Source organism: Erinaceus europaeus, chromosome 7 (assembly GCF_950295315.1).
Source record: "Erinaceus europaeus chromosome 7, mEriEur2.1, whole genome shotgun sequence".
Classification (NCBI taxonomy): Eukaryota; Metazoa; Chordata; class Mammalia; order Eulipotyphla; family Erinaceidae; genus Erinaceus; species Erinaceus europaeus.
In genome coordinates this window covers 75,009,461-75,029,503 of record NC_080168.1, presented here as the reverse complement: position 1 = coordinate 75,029,503, position 20,043 = coordinate 75,009,461, and the positions used below count along the sequence as shown (strand labels likewise).

Genomic DNA, 20,043 nt, shown 5'->3' with positions numbered 1-20,043 from the left:
TCCCTTCCTCCTGCCCCCTATTCTACGTACTTCCTTGTTCCTGACTCTTCCGCCTCAGGAGAGATACAGGACAGAATTGTGTTGTGATTAGAAGAGATTAGATTGTTGAACCAATCTCCGCTCATCAATAAAGAGATACTGCTTCCCAGCTCAGCCATGAGTCCCTGGTCGTCTCTCTCTCCCACCCGCGAGGCTATCCTGGCAAGTATCTCTGCTTTTGCTCTTATCCCCATCTCTTTCTATATCTCATACTCTATCAAAATAAAAAATAAAATGGCCACCAGGTGTCGTTTTCGATGGGTTATGTTGTTTTCGCCGGGCTGGCTTCACAGGCAGGTAACAGACGACCAGGGACTCATAGTTGAGCTGTAGGCAGTATCTCTTTATTCATGCAGGACGCAGCACAATCTAAGCCGAGCTGAGCTAAACTAAAGGTAAAGTACTCTAAAACTCACAATGCTGTCTTTATATATACTTGACAAGTAGGGTGGAAACAGGGTGTGACATAGAGAGGGTGGAGAGAAAAGTGACTGGTGACAATCAGAGTGTGACAAGGAGGGGGGGTGGAGCAAAAACATATCATGAAACAGTGGGGATTGAACCAATGCCCTGGAGGGAGGTGCTTGTTAACAGCGGTTATATAAATAGAATGAAGTGGTTATGTAAATAGAATAGTGTTAAGCAGGGGGGATTTAAACCAAATGAAACAGAAGGGGTCTCATGCATACCAACAATTCCCCCTTTCTTTTTAACTAATGGCCATTGTGGGGTGAACAGAAACGTATATCGTACAGGCGTTTTCAAAAGAACTGGCATAAGACATGGAAAACAAAATAGGCGAGCAGCAATAACCAGTGTGATGCCAAGTGGAGCTTTTCTTGCCTCAAAGGGCAAGGCCTAGCAGGCGAAAGGGCATTTCTTGCCTCTGGGAATGCTTCATGCCTCTGGGGGCATCTCTTGCCTCAAAGGGCATTTCTTGCCTCTGGGAATGCTTCATGCCTCTGGGGGCATCTCTTGCCTCAAAGGGCATTTCCTGCCTCTGTGGGCATCTCTTGCCTCTTGGGGCGCTTCATGCCTCTGTGGGCATAACCTAATAAGGAGGGGGAGCTTTCTGCCTCTGGGACAGAGCCTGCAGGCGAGGGGACATGGTCTATAAAGTTTCAAGGCAATTGGCTGAAGTTAGTCTTTGAGAAACACAGCAGTGTGTACCAGTAAGTCCGATGGAGGTGTCAGTCCAAAGTAGCTGACCACAGAAGAAAATGCCGGAGGATGAAACGCTGCACGTCTGTCTCGATGGGGAATGTTGGCCACCAGAATTTTGCTTTTCTGTAGAGAGTGATCTTTGGAGTCTGTGAATCTGTTTCTTCAGGTTGTGCCAGGTCACCTCATTGGTTTCCGGGGGCGATGTCAGAGAACAGGGGTCCAAATGGATTTCCGGGAATTCCATTTGAGTAGATGCTTTTTCATGTGAAGACTTGACAGCTGAAATTCACTTACTTGTCAAACAAAACTTGTAGCAGATTAGAAGTTTACTATAATTGATAACTCCATTATAATTGGAAGTCCTTTTTAGTATCATTTCAAGGTTGTTAAAACAGTTTAAACTCAATAAAATGTGGAAAAGTAAACAGAAGAACCACGGTTAAAAGCCTTAGGCATGAGAATAATTAACATAATCATTGCACTATCTGCCCCACCCATAACTCATACAGTTTTCAGGATTAAACGTTTCAGATTCATGTCAAGACGTAAAAGAGAAATCAAAGGAGGAAAAAACAATTTTTTGGATTGTTTCTGGATGTCTCTAGAAATCATGGCTGCGTCCAGCATTTTTTTTTTTAAGTCAATGTCAAACAAAAATTCAGTCATTCAAATCATTCTCTTATGAAACGCAACTTGAACCAGATTATCAAGATCTCACCATGTAGGATTAAGAATCCCCGGAGGGCGACCTAGTCCAAAAAGGTCCTCGAAATTCCATTTAGGGTGTTTCTGACTGTTCCTGCTGGATTGCTTCAGGCACCCATTTTTAAAAGCGTCTTCCCATTGAAGAAAGAATCCAATCAGGAGAGTAGAACTAACCACATGTCTCCATACTTGGGAACTGCCAGGGTACTCGAGAATGTTCTTCAAATTAGAGTAGTCCTTCTCCATGGGAAACATTCGAGAAGAAGTCCAGAAAGTTCCAGGGGAAATCCCCATGCATATCCCAAGGTCTACGATCACGGTCATAAAGAACCAAACTGTGGCCCGGAGCAAAATGTAGTCCTTTTCCTCAGGAAACATGGGAGAGGGAATCCAGAAAGTCCAAGGAGAAATCTCCGTGCATCTCCCAAGCTCTATGATCCCGGTAATAAGAAACCGAAGTTCCCGGTCAGGGAACCGAAATGTGGCCCAGAGTAAAATGTTCCAGAGACAGACTAACTGTCTCATGATGAAACAATAGAGGCTTTGGCAAACCTCTTCATAAGTAGAAAGACAACCCATGGTGGATGGGTAGCCAAGTTTACTTATCTGGACGATGGGTGGGTAGGGTCCCACGTTGATGCCGGTCCATGTTTCAGGGCTTATTTCAGTCCCTGTTCAGGCGCCATATGTCGTTTTCGATGGGTTATGTTGTTTTCGCCGGGCTGGCTTCACGGGCAGGTAACAGACGACCAGGGACTCATAGTTGAGCTGTAGGCAGTATCTCTTTATTCATGCAGGACGCAGCACAATCTAAGCCGAGCTGAGCTAAACTAAAGGTAAAGTACTCTAAAACTCACAATGCTGTCTTTATATATACTTGACAAGTAGGGTGGAAACAGGGTGTGACATAGAGAGGGTGGAGAGAAAAGTGACTGGTGACAATCAGAGTGTGACAAGGAGGGGGGGTGGAGCAAAAACATATCATGAAACAGTGGGGATTGAACCAATGCCCTGGAGGGAGGTGCTTGTTAACAGCGGTTATATAAATAGAATGAAGTGGTTATGTAAATAGAATAGTGTTAAGCAGGGGGGATTTAAACCAAATGAAACAGAAGGGGTCTCATGCATACCAACAACCAGGAGCAGGGGATGCTTGTAGGCACTGAGCCCCAGTGGTAATCCTGATGAAAAACAAAACAAAACAAAACCGGAAAGCCCACATTTTCAGTATCGTGAACCAAGTTAAAATTTTAACTATTCTTGTGCCTTGGAAATTCTCCATTTTCATCCACCAGAATATGAAACTAGAAACCAGTAAATAATTATTGAATGTCACCTTCTTATACTATCACCTCTGTTTTCAGTTGTTCACCAAGTCTTATCTCATTCTCTTTGTCCATCTCCATGACCTTTGCCACATAATTACTCTGGAATAGGGTGACCCTCCCTCATCTACCCTCAACTTTCCTAAAAGAATGAATAATCTAAATAAAGTATGTAATCCTTTTATTTCCCATTTTTAAATCTCTATCAGATCCCCACTGTCTTTGGAAATCAAGTTCCTTCGAATGTCCTTGTCTATACTTTTGAATCACTACCCCCCATCATTTTATTATTTTCCTCCTAAGAATCTGCCAAACAAAAATATCCTCTTTATATACCATGCCATATGCTTTTCATCTAAGAGTATTTGCTCATAATATTGTCATTGCCTGAACAACCATTTCACTCCTTTTTAGTACTGCACCCCCAACTTTCACCTTCATTCATCCTTCAGGAAAATCTAAAGTCACTTCCAGTGTCAGAGTTCATTGATCTTCCTATAAACTGACATCAGTTTACTATATCCTCTTTCCTTTAGTCCTAATTCTATTCTTTAGTTTCTTGTTTATAATGAATCAAGTCCAGCTTCAATATTTTTCCTTCTAAAATGTGAACATTGCTCTCATCTTTATCTTTTTTTTTTTTTCCTCTCAAGTCACAGAGCTTTCCAAATCAGACATCAGCTCTTTGGAATTCCAGTGATTATTATAGGCGATTTCCACTGTTGCGGTAAATCCTCATGTTCTAATGACCTAATCCTGATATACTTGCTACAGATTCAGGTTTGTAAGAGAGAGTAATGAATAGCATTTAACCTAGTCATTTTATAATCTTGGTTCTACTGTTGGATTTTAGCTTCCTTGTTCTGTGAGTTTCTGCTGCTGGTTCTAAGGACTCCCCTATTTCTATTCCTTCTGCCTCTCTGGACTGAAATCTATTATGTGCACTGTTGATTATACCTTAATCAATTTCTGAGCTATTTTCATTGCAGAGGAGACTCCCAAAGTGGGAGTTGACCAATTCTGTCATCTTCATAGATTATTGTAAATAGTTTTCCTAAAACATTTTTTCTTATTCTTCCTCTTTTGATATTTAAAATATACTCATTACAGGGAGTCGGGCGGTAGTGCAGCGGGTTAAGTGCACATAGCGCAAAGCGCAAGGAACGGCTTTAGGATCCAGGTTCAAGCCCCCTGCTCCTCACCTGCAGGGGAGTCACATCACAGGCAGTGAAGCAGGTCTGCAGGTGTCTATCTTTTTCTCCCCTTCTCTGTCTTCCCCTTTTCTCTCAATTTCTCTCTGTCCTATCCAACAACAATGGCATCAATAACAACAACAATAATAACCACAACAATGTTAAACAAGAGCAACAAAAGGGAAAATAAATAAAAAAATATATACTCATTACAATTAACTGTATACTCTGTTTATCTATCTTTGGTAATTTTTTCCAGGTGTAGTCTTCTCTAACATTCTTCTAAGATTTCTTCCCAGGTTTGGGTGTTTTTCTTTATTTTTGTACCATTGTTTTTATTGATTTCATCAGAAAAGGTTGTTATGAAGACAATGACTTCTACAGAAACATTCTCTTTCCTTTGAGTAGGACTGAGACTAAATAGTTATGTATTGTTTTTATTTTTCAGAATTTATTTTATACTAGAACTATTATCTCTATGCTATAAATCATAATTGTATTTTCTCTTAACTTTTAAAAATGCTTTTAATGAATCAATGGTGTGGATCCAATTCAAGTTAATATTATCTATCCTTACTATTATGGCCTCCAGGTTTGTATATAAACTTTCTTCTAAGAGTTTTGTCATCTTTTTGTTGTTGTTGACTTTTTTGTAGCTGGTCAATATTAAGGTTATTATATAGTTAATTCTTCAATGTCCTCAAAAGTTATGAGCATACTCCTTCCATTCTTACCACTTTAATTAAACCATTATAAATATTCTTTCTATGACGTTCTTAAAACTCTTTAAATAGTTTGTGTATATTTTTTGTTTCTTGGCTAATGATTTCTGAGATGTTTTATATACTATAAAAAAGCACTTTATTTTCCTTCTACTAAGATGATCCTTTTTTATGCTTAGAGCAGTAAAGCCCGAGTTTTAGTGTTTCTTGAGTTGGCAAGTAAATGCATGTTTATATTGTTAAGACTTTCCTAATCTTTTCAGTCTACCTTTTAGAAAGAAATTCCCCTTAGTTTCCTGCTTGATAAATTAGCCTTTATTGTAGGAAAACATCTTACATGGAAGCATAACTTTAAATCCCTTGACATTTTATGTAAAGCAATATTTTAAAGAATAAAACCACCATTGTCATTATATAGATACAGAGACCAATATAATCTGAGTAACTCCACTTAAATGTAAAATCTTATGCAGTAGTATTAGTGGAATCACATGGTTTTGTTTTCTAAGACACTTTTCCAGACACTTTTGAGGTTGAGCTATATGAAACTGCCAATATTTGACCATTCTTTAATTCTATAAAAGCATTATTTTCACATGACTCAAAGTAAACATGACTACTAAATATTGAAAGAATGGTTTTACATCTTGCATTAAACTCCCTGAAATACGCCCTTCAAGGAAGTCTGGAGTGGAATAGAGCAAGGAGTCAGAAGGAATTGGTCTCCTTAGGTCTCGGAGTTGGGCCTTACTTCTAGGAGGCCCAGAGGAAAGAAGTGAGAACCAGCTCACATGGCAACTCCAGCAGTTATAAAGGCATACTGTCGGACCAGATTATGCTGCTCTCTCCTTTCATTTCACCTATTAGTCCTTGCATTTATTCAAAAAATATGTTTTTAGGACCTTTGTGGATTTTTTAAAATTATTCAGTTGTTGTCACTAGTACCTTCAAGCAGGGTCCAGTGTTTCCATTAGACACTATGGCTGTCAGCAAGGTGAGGATGGCCAGAAAAGATTAGGGAAGGCGCCACCTAACTGCATAGAAACAGCTGCATAGAATGGAGGCCCACAGTCATTGCTTCTTTGGAGAGCCAACTTTCTAAGAGCTCCAAATCCCAGGGAGGGCTCTCCTGCCAAAGATAGCACCTGACAGGCTTGAGGCTCCCTCAAGTCATCCTAGAAACTCCCTCTGCCATTCCTAAGGAAATCTTTATGTCTTCCTGGCCCACATCAGTGCCAAACACTTTATCCTCAGACTTTTCTCCTTAGGAGGTGCAAGAAACTCTAGCCTTGCCCCACATTCCCCAGAGCATTTCAAAGGTGACTCAAAAGACACCTTGCTGGGGTTGATTTCTGCAGCTGCTCTGCCCATCAGGCCCAGGCTTGGCTCTCCCCGAGCTGTGTTCCAGCAGAGAACTACCAGGCATCTGACAAATGGGCCATGGAACAGCACAAGCTAGATTTCCTAGGAATGAAAAGCAAACAACTGTGTTTGAATGTGTTGGAAAGACTCACTGAGTGCTTCCAGTCATGGAAATGTGTCCTCATTACTTTTACGGCCTGCTGTATTTTTGAAAGTTATGGGTTGGGTTTATTATTTCCTTATATCTAAAGAGAATAAACTTGTATGTGTTTTATTGCCAATTTACTGGTCTTTGGTATCTAGCATTAATCATTTGTATCTGGCAAAAAGAACAAGGCAGGGCTGCTTCCTTGAGTTACTGGTGCTGAAGCATGAGGATTAAAGTAGAAGTCTGCTATTATAACCACAAAAATAACACCTAAATTAATTTTGGAGACAAGATAAGGTCTAACATACACACAAACCTTTAAAATATCATTGTTTTATTTTTATGTGTTCAGGGAAACCATAACTGCTAGTCATGATTATATGTTACTTTCCTCGAAGGTACAGTAAATTTGATTATTTTAAATCATAAAAAAATTCATTTGCATGTTTTTAAAATGTAGATTTTTTTCATTAAAATTTAAGTGTGGTGAATCCAAGAGATCAACAAAAGATTGCCACTGTAAAAGATAGATTGGGGATTGGTGGTAGCTTAACCAGTGGAGTGAGTAAGTTTTACCATGTACAAGGAACTGGGTTCAAGCACTAATTTCCCATCTGCAGAGGGGGAGCTTCATGAGCTATGGAGCAATGCTGCAGGTATCTCCCCTTAATCTCTCTCTCCCCCTTTTTATCTCTTTGTCTCTCACCCTCTCTCAAAAAGGAAAAACATAGGGCTGCCGGGAACAGTAGAACTACACAGGATCTAAGTCTCAGTGATAACCTGGGTGGCAAAAAAGGAAAGGAAGTTCATTTTCCAGGGTTTCTAAGAAGAGTTCATCCTGAGGACCCATGGCAAGACACCATATACTCAGCTAGGATGTAGAGGGAGCAAAAGAGAAATGTGGGCAATTGACCTTAGTGTGGTTCCTGAGGGAAAGAGCTAGTAAAACAGGGTACCAAGATAAATATTGGCAAGTTTGGACAAGCTCAGAGACCCAAGTTATAAGGACAGTCTCTAGTTTCTGGTATCTGATTATGGGGTTATTTAAGGACAGGAGATCGTGGATTGTCATGTGAGCCAATAGGGGAGATGTTTGAAGGTATGAACTCTCAAGTGGGCGGGTTGTTTTGCATATCAAGACTATGATCCTAGGTGATCTGAAGACTCTAGAAATTGGCTAGCTTTAGAAGGGGCAGCTCCTCCAATGTCAGCCAGCCAAGTCCTAGTGTCAAAGCATCAGAAATGTGAAAGACGAGGAAAATGTTTAGTATAACGTGTTTGTTGCTTTTAAGGTATTTTTATTTATTTTTAATTTGATAGGACAGAAGAAATGAGAGGGGAGGGAGAGACAAAGAGGGAGAGATAAAGAGGGAGTGACACCTACAGCACTGCTTTACTGCTTGTGCACCCCCAGCAGGTAGAGATCAAGGGCTTGAACCCAGGTCCTTGCAACTTGTACACTCAACCAGGTGTACCACTGCCTGGCCCCTGGTGTATTAGGATATATACACAGAGACTAACACACCCTTAGTTAAACCAGAAAGGCAGGATGCAGGCCTGCTGTATACCAGATACTATCTTTGCTAATGGTGGTTTAGCAGTGAAAACATTAAAAAAAATTCTTTTATAGGTCAGCTTTCCCTTATGGAAGACCAACTTATTGAAGAAATAGGTGATGTAACTTCAGATAGCAGCCAGTGCAGTGACTGGCAGAGCTCTGTACTTGCATGTCTGATGTTACTGGCTCCGTCCTTTGCATAACAGTGCTTTGGCTTCTTTCCATATTATGTGAAACCCTGTCTCTGTTATATGTGACAAATCTTAAAATTACTTTAAAAATACACTGTAATATGATGGCAGAGGACCTAGAGGAGGTTGTATTGTTATGTGGAAAACTGGGAAATGTTATGCATGTACAAACTATTGAACTTACTGTCGAGTATAAAACATTAATCCCCCAATAAAGAAATTTAAATATAAATAAAATAAAATATTTTATATATACAAATTTATATATATTTATATATTTATATATATATTTATATATTTATATATAAAATAAAAAAATTTTAAATACAAAACCTTAGATACTGAGAAATTCTATGGAGAATAATAAGACTGGCTGAAGGGCAGGAGTTTACTCAAGTTGCTACTTTGGGTAGAGGTCAAGGATGGCCTCTCTAAGGAGGGTGATATATATATTTTTTTATTTAAGAAAGGATTAATTAACAAAACCATAGGGTAGGAGGGGTACAACTCCATACAATTACTACCGCCCAATCTCCATATCCCACCCCCTCCCCTGATGGCTTTCCCACTCTCTATCCCTCTGGGAGCATGGACCCAGGGTCATTGTGGGTTGTAGAGGTGGAAGGTCTGGCTTCTGTAATTGCTTCCCCGCTGACCATGGGCATTGACTGGTCAGTCCATACTCCCAGTCTGCCTCTCTCTTTCCCTAGTATGGTGGGTCTCTGGGGAAGCAGAACTCCAGGACACATAGGTGGGGTCTTCAGTCCAGGGAAGCCAGGCCAGCATCCAGATGACATCTGGAACCTGGTGACTGAAAAGAGAGTTAACATACAAAGCCAAACAAATTGTTGAGCAATCATGGACCCAGAGGTTGGAATAGTGCAGAGGAAGTGTTAGGGGGATACTCACTGCATACTCTAGTGTACTTCTACTTTCAGGTATATATTTTGCAGTAGTTTATGGATACGTGTGAACATATGCTCTCTCTCACAGAAACTGGTGTATATATAGGTTTTGGGACTTTGTTAGAAAGTGAACCACCTGAGATGGAATTAGAGTATACTATGAAAGGAAAGGTCTCACCCGAGTAATGAAGCTGAAGGGTTGTCATTCCACACGTGAAGTCTCTGGACACAGTCTGAAGTGAAGCATGTTGAGGTAGCAATCGTTGTGTTGGTTAGGTTGTGATCTGCAGATGCAATATTATTTGATATAGATTGGGAGAGGCATACGGGAAAATGGGCCCTATCCAAGGGTTCCAGGACTGGGGGAGGTAGAGGCACTGTATTGGAGATGTGAGGTTCCTGCGGTAATTTGGTCAGGTCCTGCTTTTAGTTTCCCTTTCAGATCTTCTTACTCAACTTCTATTGATGAGTGGGATCATCCCATACTCATCTTTATCTTTCTGACCTAGCTCACTTAACATAATTCCTTCTAGCTCTGTCCAAGATGGGTCAGAGAAGGTAGGTTCATTGTTCTTGATAGCTGCATAGTATTCCACTGTGTATATATACCACAGCTTTCTCAGCCACTCATCTGTTGTTGGGTACCTGGGTTGCTTCCAGGTTTAGCTATTGTGAATTTTGCTGCTATCCACATAGGAGTACACACCTCTTTTTGGTTGGGTGTTATGGAGTCCTTGGGGTATAACCCCAGGAGAGGAATTACTGGATCATATGGAAGGTCCATGTTATCCAGACTGCTCTCCACAGAGGCTGTACCAATTTACATTCCCACCAGCAATGTAAAAGGGTTCCTCTGTACCCACATCCTCTGCAGCATTTGTTGCTGCTGTCCTTTTTGATGTATGCCATTCTTAAAGGAGTGAGGTGGTATCTTAGTGTTGTCTTCATTTGCGTTTCTCTGACAATCAGTGACCTAGAGCAGTTTTTCATATGTTTGTTAGCCTTTTGGATCTCCTCTGTAGTGAATGTTTTGTTCATATCCTCTGCCCATTTTTGGATGGCATCATTTGCTTTTTTGGTGCTAAGTTTGCTGAGCTCTTTATATATTTCGGTGATTAGTTTCTTGTCTGATGTATGGCATATGAAGATATTCTCCCATTCTGTGAGGGGTCTCTTTGTTTGTTTAATAGTTTCTTTGGATGTGCAGAAGCTTTTCAATTTGATGTAGTCCCATTGGTTTGTTTCTGCTTTAGTATTCCTTGCAATTGCATTTGATTCATCAAAGATGTCCTTGAGGTGTATGTGGGAAACTGTTTTACCAATGTTTTCATCTAAGTATTTGATAGTTTCTGGTCTGACATATAGGTCTTTGATCCATTTGGAGCTGATTTTTGTTTCTGGTGAGAGAAAGTGGTTCAGTTTCATTCTTCTGCATGTTACAACCCAGTTTTCCCAGCACCATTTATTGAAGAGAGCGTCCTTCTTCCATTTAATCCTTTGGGCCCCCTTATCAATGATTAGATGTCCATAGGTATGGGGATTTATTTCTGGGCTTTCAAATGTGTTGCACTGGTCTGTGTGCCTATTTTTGTTCCAGTACCATGCTGTTTTGATGATGATGGCTTTATAATATAGTTTAAGGTCTGGGAGTGTGATGCCTCCATTTCTGTTTCTATTCTTCAAGATGGTTTTGGCAATTCCAGGTGTTTTCAGGTTCCAGATAAATGATTGTAGTGTTTGTTCTATTCTCTTTAAGAAGCTTGGTGGAACTTTGATGGGTATTGCATTAAACTTGTATATGGCTCTGGGCAGAATATTCATTTTGATGATATTTATTCTTCCAATCCATGAGCATGGGATATCTTTCCATTTCTTGGTATCAGTTTCTATTTCCTTGAGTAGCGACTCATAATTTTCAGTATACAAGTCTTTCACTTCTTTGGTCAACTTTATTCCTAGGTATTTGATTGATTTTGCTGAAACAGTAAATGGGAGTGATTTCTGGATGTCTTCTTCTTCATATTTAGTGTTTGCATAAAGAAATGCCACTGATTTTTGTACATTGATTTTGTAGCCTGATACCTTGCTATATTGCCTAATAACTTACAGTAATATACTGCTGGATTCTTTAGGTCTTTCTATATATACTATCATCTCATCTGCCAATAGTGAGAGCTTGACTTCTTCCCTTCCAATCTGTATTCCTTTGATTTCTTTCTCTTGCCTGATTGCTATGGCAAGAACTTCCAATACTATGTTGAAGAGTAGCGGTGACAGTGGACAGCCCTGTCTAGTCCCCGATCTGAGGGGGAATGCTTCCAGCTTCTGTCCATTGAGTATCATGTTGGCTGTAGGTTTGCTATATATAGACTCCACTATCTTGAGGAATTTCCTATCTATTCCCATTTTTTGTAGAGTTTTGAGCATGAATGGGTGTTGGATTTTGTCAAAGGCTTTCTCTGCATCTATTGAGATAATCATGTGGTTTTTGGCTTTGCTTTTATTGATGTGGTGAATGACATTGATTGACTTATGGATGTTGAACCAGCCTTGCATTCCTGGGATGAATCCCACTTGGTCGTGATGAACAATCTTTTTGATATGTTGCTGTATCCGGTTGGCCAAGATCTTGTTTAATATTTTGGCATCTATGTTCATCAGAGATATTGGTCTGTAGTTTTCATTTTTTGTTGTGTCCCTATCAGCTTTTGGTATCAGGGGGATGTTGGCTTCATAGAAGGTGGAATGGAGTATTCCTGTTTCTTCAATCTTATGGAAAAGCTTAAGAGGCATGGGTACTAACTGTTTCCTGAAAGTTTTGTAGAATTCGTTTGTGAAGCCATCTGGTCCAGGACTTTTGTTGTTGGGGAGGTTCTTAATAACGGTTTCAATTTCTTTGTCTGTGATTGGTGCATTTAGATTTTGTAGTTCTTCTTGGTTCAGTTTTGGAAGGTCATATGCTTCTAAGAATTGTTCCATTTCTTCCATATTCTCTAGCTTGGTGGCATATAGTTCTTCATAGAAGTTTTGCAGGATTCTCTGGATTTCTGTGGTTTCAGTTGTGATATCTCTTCCATCATTTACAATTCTGTTAATTTGAGTCTTCTCTCTTTTTTGTTTGGTGAGTCTGGCTAGGGGTTTGTCAATTTTGTTTAATCTTTCAAAGAACCAACATTTGGCTTCATTGATCTTTTGTATGGTTCTTTTATTTTCAATGTTGTTTAGTTCTGCTCTAATTTTAGTGATTTCTGTCCTTCTGGTTGCTTTAGGGTTTCTTTGTTCCTCTTCCTCTAAGTCCATGAGGTGTGCATTAAGGTCATTCATTTGAGCTTTTTCTTGGTGTTTAATATGTGATTGTATGGATATAAGTTTCCCTCTCAGTACTGCTTTAGCTGTTTCCTAAATATTTTGATAGGTTGTATCTTCATTTTCATTTGTTTCCAGGAACATTTGAATTTCCTGTTTGAGTGACTCTCTGACCCAGTGGTTCGTAAGGAGAGTCTTGTTTAGTTTCCAAATATTGTGACTTTTAATAATTGTCTGTTTGTTGTTAAATGTTTTATTCCACTGTGGTCTGAGAAGATACATAGGATGATTTTTATGGTCTTGAATTTATTGAAGCTGTCTTCGTGGCCTAACATGTGGTCTATTGTTGAGTATGTGTTATGTGGATTTGAAAAGAAGGTGTACTCCAGTTTTTTTGGGTGAAGGACTCTGAAAATGTCCAAGAGATCTAGTCTGTTAATTCATTCAATTCTCTTGTATCTTTATTGGTTCTCTGCTTTGTTGATCTGTCTAAGTGTGAGAGTGGGGTATTGAAGTCTCCCTCTATTATTGTATTACTATTGATGTATTTTTGAAATTCTTTCAGTAAGTGCTTGACGTATTTAGATGGTCCCTCATTGGGTGCATAGATGTTAATAATTGTTAAGTCTTCTTGGCTGATTGATCCTCTAATCTTTATGTAATGTCCTTGCCTATCTTTTATTACTTTATTTAATTTAAAATCCATTGTGTCTGAGATGAGAATAGCTTTTCCTGACCTTTTTTGTGGTCCGTTAGCCTGTATGATAGTTTTCCATCCTTTCACTTTAAGTCTGTGTTTATCTTGTTGTGACAGATGGGATTCTTGCAAGCAGCATATGGTTGGGTTATGTTTTCTGATCCATCCTCCCACTCTGTGCCTTTTGATGGGTGAGTTTAAGCCATTGACATTTATTGATATTATGGATTTGATGTACTGTAGTGCCATTGTTAAAAAAATTTTTTTTTGCTCTGATATTGCAAGTATTATAGTGATGTTCTTGTTTATAAGAGATCTTTTAGAACCTCTTTCAGGGCCGGTTTGGTGATGGTTGCCTCCTTTAACTGTTGTTTGTCTAAGAAGGTTTTGATCCCTCCATCTAGTTTGAATGAAAGTCTAGCAGGATATATTATCCTTGGTTGAAACCCTTTTTCATTCAGGGCTCGATAGATATCTTGCCATTCCCTTCTGGCTTTTAGAGTTTGAGTGGAGAAGTCTGCAGATAATCTTATGGGTTTTCCCCTGTATGTGACTTTTTGTTTCTCTCCTGCAGCCTTTAGGATTCTTTCTTTATCCTTACTTCTTCTCATTGTGACTATGATGTGTCTTGGTGTCTTCAGGTCTGGGTTGATTCTGTTTGGTACTCTCTGGGCCTCTTGAATCTTGATGTCCTTTCTGTTATTCAGGTGTGAGAAGTTTTCTTCTATTATTTCTTCTGGAATGTTTGCTTCCCCTTCCTCTCTTTCTTCCTCTGGCAGGCCAATTATACGAATGTTACTTCTTTTGAGATCATCCCATATGTCTCTGTTATTGTTTTCCGTGTCTCTCAATCTCTTTTTGAGCTCTTTCACCTCTTTCTTAGTTTTCTCTAACTCATCCTCTGTCTGACTTATTCTGTTTTCTGCTTCTGTTAGTCTGCTTTCTCTTCCCTCAGCTTCTTTCTTCATTACAGCTATATCAGCTTTCAGTTCTCTAATTGCCTGGAGATAATCAGTATTTTCCTTGGGCGTCTCAACTGTTGTTTCCCTAATACTGCCATTCCTTTCCTCCAATGTTGTTTTCATTTCTGTGATTAATAAGTTTATTATTGCTTGCATACTTTTCTTATCTATGGTTACTTCTGGCTGATTTGTAGATTCTTCTGGGCTCTTGTCTTCATTCATTGGAGTAGCAGTTTTATTTGTTTTTGATCAACCCATTTTTTTATTTATGTGTTTCTTTTTTTATGCTGTGTTGTTCCTCAGTTGTTGTGTCTTGAGTACAAGTAACACTGTACTAAATACCTTTATGATAATTGCACTCACCAACCTCAGGAATTACAATAGCAACTGAAGCAAGTATTGAAGCAGTTTAATCACTACCAGTTAGCCAAACTATGTCTCCAGTCCGTGAAAAAATAGTAACCAAATCCCAGTGAAGAAGAAAGAGAAAAGAAAGAAGGGATAGCAAGAATAGACAGTTATGCAAATCTACTATCCACTGTGTATTCTAGGGGTAACAAGAGGGGAAAGGAAAGTAGAGCCGAGATACACACATAGAGAGTCCACTCTGAGTAAGATTTCTTCCCCAGAATAATTCACAAATTCAGAAAGGCAAAGAAGAAGGAAGAAGTGTATGACAAGATTAAAAAAAAAAAAGAAAACGAAGAAAAAAGAAACAAGAAAGAGAAAAGGGAAAAGATAAGAAAAAGAGCTGTAACTAAAGAGCAGCAAAAGGAAAGTGTTTTTTTATTACTTTATTTTATTTTAATTTAATTTAATTTAATTTTTTTAATTAGCTAGGAGGAGGAGGAAAGGGAGAGTCTGTAGAGGAGGTAGGAGTAAGGAGACAAGTTCCTCCCACAATAGATAAGATGCCCACTACCCTAGCAATTTAAGATACCCTAAGAGTTAATTCTGATCAACCTAAAGGGGGGGGGAAGATATATGCCTTTATATAATATTAATAATAAAATAGAGCAGGATAAAAAAAAACCCTGTCCCAGATTACCTCAAACCTTGTGATCAGATTCAGCTGATTGTTAAGAAAGGAAAAAAAATTAAAAAATTAAAAAAAATAAAACCTCAGGACTAGACAAGGATAGCTGAAATAGACAGTTATGCAAATCTACTATCCACTGTATATTCTAGGGGTAGCTAAACCAGGAAGGGTAGATGAGCAGAGATACTCGGAGTGAGAGTCCACTCTGAGTCAGAATTCTTCCCCAAAATAATTCCTAAATGTGTATCAGTGAATTCAGTGAAAGCACACTGTTTGGTGGTGTGGGGGATGGGGCCTGTGGCTTTCGAAGCTGTAGGATTAAGGAAGAAAGGATGACAAGAATGAGAAAAAGAAAAAAAAGAGAGAGAAAAGAAAAAGATAAGAAAAAGAACAGTAATAAAAGAGCAGTGAAAGGAAAGAGTTATTTATTTATTTTTAATTATTTAATTAGCTATGCGGGGTGGGGTGGGGAGGTTGGCTACTTAGAAAGAAAAAAGGCCAGAGGTTTCAGAAGGGAATAGACTTAGAATGAATGATACTCCCTGGTGGGACAGGAATCTTGGTAAAGAAAGAAGCTCAGCAGGGGAGCCTGCTAGGAACTGGTCCCCAGGGATTGGTTATGGGGGGGGGAGGGGGAGGAGGTGCGCTTTGGGATTAATAATTTAAAAGAAAAAAATTTTCCCTCTTTTTCTACTCTATTTTTTAACCCAACTTAAGTTATAGTCACCTCCTTGGTGTTACCGCTAGGACCCCTTATTGACTGGCCTACTAATGGCAGAAAATCCTATCGTTTCCAGAAGATGTGGTCAGAGCTCAAGCCACTAGCAGCTTCTCAATCCACCATCTTCCAGGAAACCCAGGAGGGTGATATTTCAACAAAAATGGACTAGGGCAGAGGTGGGGGATGTCTAGCCCATAGGACAAAATCATTTGGTCTAGCCCTGTCAAGGCAACTGAGGTGGGACTCAAAATTCTACAAATCTAGGAGCTTTCCTTCATAGCTAGCAAACTTAGGTACTAATTTTTAAGTTGAAAATTCTATGTGGCCTGTGAGTGATGTTGTAAATATCCAAATGACCCTTGGCAAAAAAAGTTCCCCAGGGTCACTGGGAACACTGCATAATGAATATGCACAAAGACTTCCATGCCTGTTGATCTGAGGTCACAGGTTGAAACCCTAACATTACCATAAGACAGAATTGAGCAGTGTTCTGGTCTCTTTCAAATTAAAATACAATGAAAATTAGGGGATCAAGCAGTAGAGCAGCAGATTAAGCGCACATGGTGAGAAGCACAGGGACGAGTGTATGGATCCTGGTTCCAACCTCTGGTTCTCCACCCGCAGGGTGTTTGCTTCACAAATGGTGAAATGCCAGTGTCTTTCTCTCCCCTTCTCTGTCTTCCCCTTCTCTCTTCATTTCTCTCTGTCCTATCCAACAACAACAACAGTAATAATAAGAACAAGAAGAAGAAAATGGAAAAAAAATGGCCTCCAGGACAAGTGGATTTGTAGTTCAGGCACAGAGCCCCAGCGATAAACCTGAAGGCTAAAAATTTAATTTAAAAATAAAAAACAGAATACTCTCCACACCTCAGATCAGGGAAAAGAACAGGTTCTTGAAGGAACCCTAAGCCCAGAGTTACTGAGAAAGGACCATGCTTGGAGGACCTAGTTAACAGGTCTATGATATCAACTCCAGAGAGAGGGATGCTGTCTTTTGGCCAGAGGCAGAGTCTGAAGGCCATGAGAGTACTGGGAAGCTTTTATGTGCTTTTGTGATAATGAAAAAAATCATAAGCCCTAAAATGATAAGACTTAAATTTTAGCTTCTAAATACAAATGAAATATCAACAGCAACTACTCCACTCTGTTTTCTTATCTTTTCATTATCCAAATCCTTTATATTCATTTTAGATGACTTATATTTCAAATAGAAAGACTCTGTACCTTTCTCCCCAAACAAGTCAATCAGAAACTTCTTCAAAAGGAACATGTTTGGATCATGACTATTGGAAAAATACTTTCTGTCCCATTGATTTCTTGGCATGTATATGGCATTTGTATAAAATGAGATGCTGTTTTTAAACTGTCATGCTTCTACAAACCTAAGGGAAGAAAAAAAGAACTATGAACAATCAACAATTTGCTTTTATTTTCTGTTAAATCGTAGTGGTTTTGCACTTGATATAGTTTATTGAATATAAAGCAAAATCCACTCACATTCCACTTACCATCAGAGTGCCCACAAAGAAAACCTCATTTCAAATCTAATTGTGGACATTGTTCCTTCATTAAAAATTCATAGGGTTTGTGAATGTGTCTTATAAGTACTGGAATCTCCTTTATTTTCCCAGCTCTTTCCCCACTGCCAACTCTGATCAGAATTTTAAAGCACCCATGTCTCCTCTGAAGATGAAAACATAAAAAATGGAAGAAAAAAATATGAATATAAACAGAAGGATTTTCTAGCTAAATAGGCTGCAGTTTTCAGATTCAATTTCAGCACATGTAGGTAAATGGACAGGGGCAATCTTAAGCTAACATCTTATTACCACCATTAACTTCTTCATCTCATCAGACTTTACATGTCTTACTAATAGTTGTTTTGTCTTAGCTAAAGGGTGAAAACTGGAGAGTAGCATGCTCACTTAACTTCTTCTCTGTCCTAGTTATAATGCCTAGCCACTGACATTTGCTAGATTTAAGTAATAAGTACTAAGTATAAGTGTTGTGCATCCTTTTTGCAGGGGACAAGAATTGCTGTGCAATTAAAGGCAGGGCTGATCCTCCAGGTAGAGCCAGGGAATACCTCACTTGCTTATCCTGCAATAAAGGATACCAAGTGGAAAAACCACCATAATTTAATAAAAAATAATAATAGATTGTTGCTTATCCACAGAACTTGCTGCTTATACTTGTAATATGCAAATATAAGAAAGAAGCAATAGTATAAAATATGTAACTATGTATAATAAAATTGTGATCACATGGCATCATGGTAGAAATACATTTCTTGAGTTTTATATATAAACATACTACTACTGTTACATTTAATGTATTTCATAAATCATTACCTTTTCTCTTCATATAGACTTGGTTTTTTTTGTGTGTGTGTTGGTGCTTGTTTGTTTGTTTTACCAGAGCACTGTTCAGCTGTGGTTTATGGTGGAGCAGAGGATTGAACCTGGGACTTTGGAGCCTCAGGCATGTGAGTCTCTTTGCATAACCATTATGCTATCTATCCTTGCCCAACTTGGGGTTTTTTGTTTGTTTTGTTTTACAATTTAACTCAGGAAAGATTTGCAAATTCAGAAGCAATTTGAGCTCAGTACTACTCTTGAGAGGTCATGACTGTCATTTCTATTTTTGTATCATGCTTTCCATATTAACTCACACTTTTTTATTAATTGCTACTCCTATAATGTGTCTTTTTTTTTTTCATCTCTTTGGTTCCCAAGTATGTGATCTAGTGATAGATAGCATGTTCAAAAGGTCCCTGAATCTGTTGGACATTGTGTGAATTTCCTTTGCCAGATTAAGATGTCAAGACTGTGTTCCAAGTTTTTCCCTCTGTTCAATCCACTGAACCGCAAGAGTTCACAGAAAAAACCGGTCATGTTTCTGCCAAGCCCCTGCCACACTTAGGCTCAAGCCATATAATTTAGTATTCTGTTCTCATATACCAACAATGAGTCAAACTAAAATACTGGTTCATAAACAGCTAGAAAAACCAGTTATTGAAGTTGGTGTGAAGATGTATTCACAAAATTGTCTTTAGTAAAGTTCTTTTTCTCTTAATTTTTATTACCTTTACTTATTGATTAGAGACAGCCAGAAATCAAGAGGAAAGGGAGAGATAAGGAGGGAGAGAGACAGAGACACCTGCAACACTGCTTCACCACTCACAAAACTCTCCCCCTGCAGGTGGGGCCTGAGGGCTCAAACCTAGGTCCTTGAGCATTGTAACATGTGTGTTCAATAAGTTGCACCACCACCCAGACCCTTTAGTTACATTCTTAATGCCATTTGGGTACTGAAATAATTCCTTTATGAAAACCTACCTAAAAATTTCTAAACTTGAACTGTCTTTTGACAGGGCAAGGTGGTGGCATACCTGGTTGAGTGTTCAAATCACAGTGCATAAGGACCTGGGTCCAAGCCCCCAGTCCCCACCTATAGGGAGAAAGTTTTGTAAGTGGTGATGCAGGGCTGCGGATGTCTCTCTCTCTCTCTCTCTCTCTCTCTCTCTCTCCCTCTCTGTTACCCTTTTCTCTCTCAATTTCTGGCTGTCTCTAGCCAGCAAATAAATAAAGATGATAAAAATTTATAAAGAACTATCAAAATATCGAAGGGTGCTGCCATGACATTTTATTTCTTTCAGTTCCCCCAGAAAGCATTATGGATTAGCCTCTCAAATCACATATATGTTGAGGATTGAAGGAATAAAGTGGAAAAAATCTCAGAAAACTGCTCCACAGGGAACTTGTGACAGGAGCTCTCTTAAGATATGAAAATTCTGCTGCCACAGAGCTATGCATATGTTTTATTGGAAATACAGAGAGCAGCCCCTGGATCAGCTTTCCAGGTTTAAGTTATCTTTACTGGGACTGAAAATGTAATTGTGGCAATGATGATGAATCTGAAAAGTGCACAGTGAAACTCTGATTCCATGTACTTTGCACAGGCATGCTCACCTTTGTGCTTTTTACCTCCCTGATCTGTCAGC

General features: G+C 39.0%; 1 protein-coding gene across 17 annotated transcripts in view; it reads left to right on the top strand.

Annotated features, from left to right (window-relative positions):
• ENOX1 (ecto-NOX disulfide-thiol exchanger 1) overlaps positions 1 to 20,043 on the top strand; it is a 772,227-nt gene that overhangs the window by 458,602 nt on the left and 293,582 nt on the right. For 2 of the 17 annotated variants that reach the window (XM_060194777.1, XM_060194784.1), the window contains one exon: positions 18,459 to 18,525. The exons of the other annotated variants lie outside the window; for them this stretch is intronic. The gene's annotated coding sequence lies outside the window, so the exon portion shown is untranslated. The remainder of the gene's footprint in view (positions 1 to 18,458; positions 18,526 to 20,043) is intronic. 17 annotated transcript variants of the gene reach the window in all.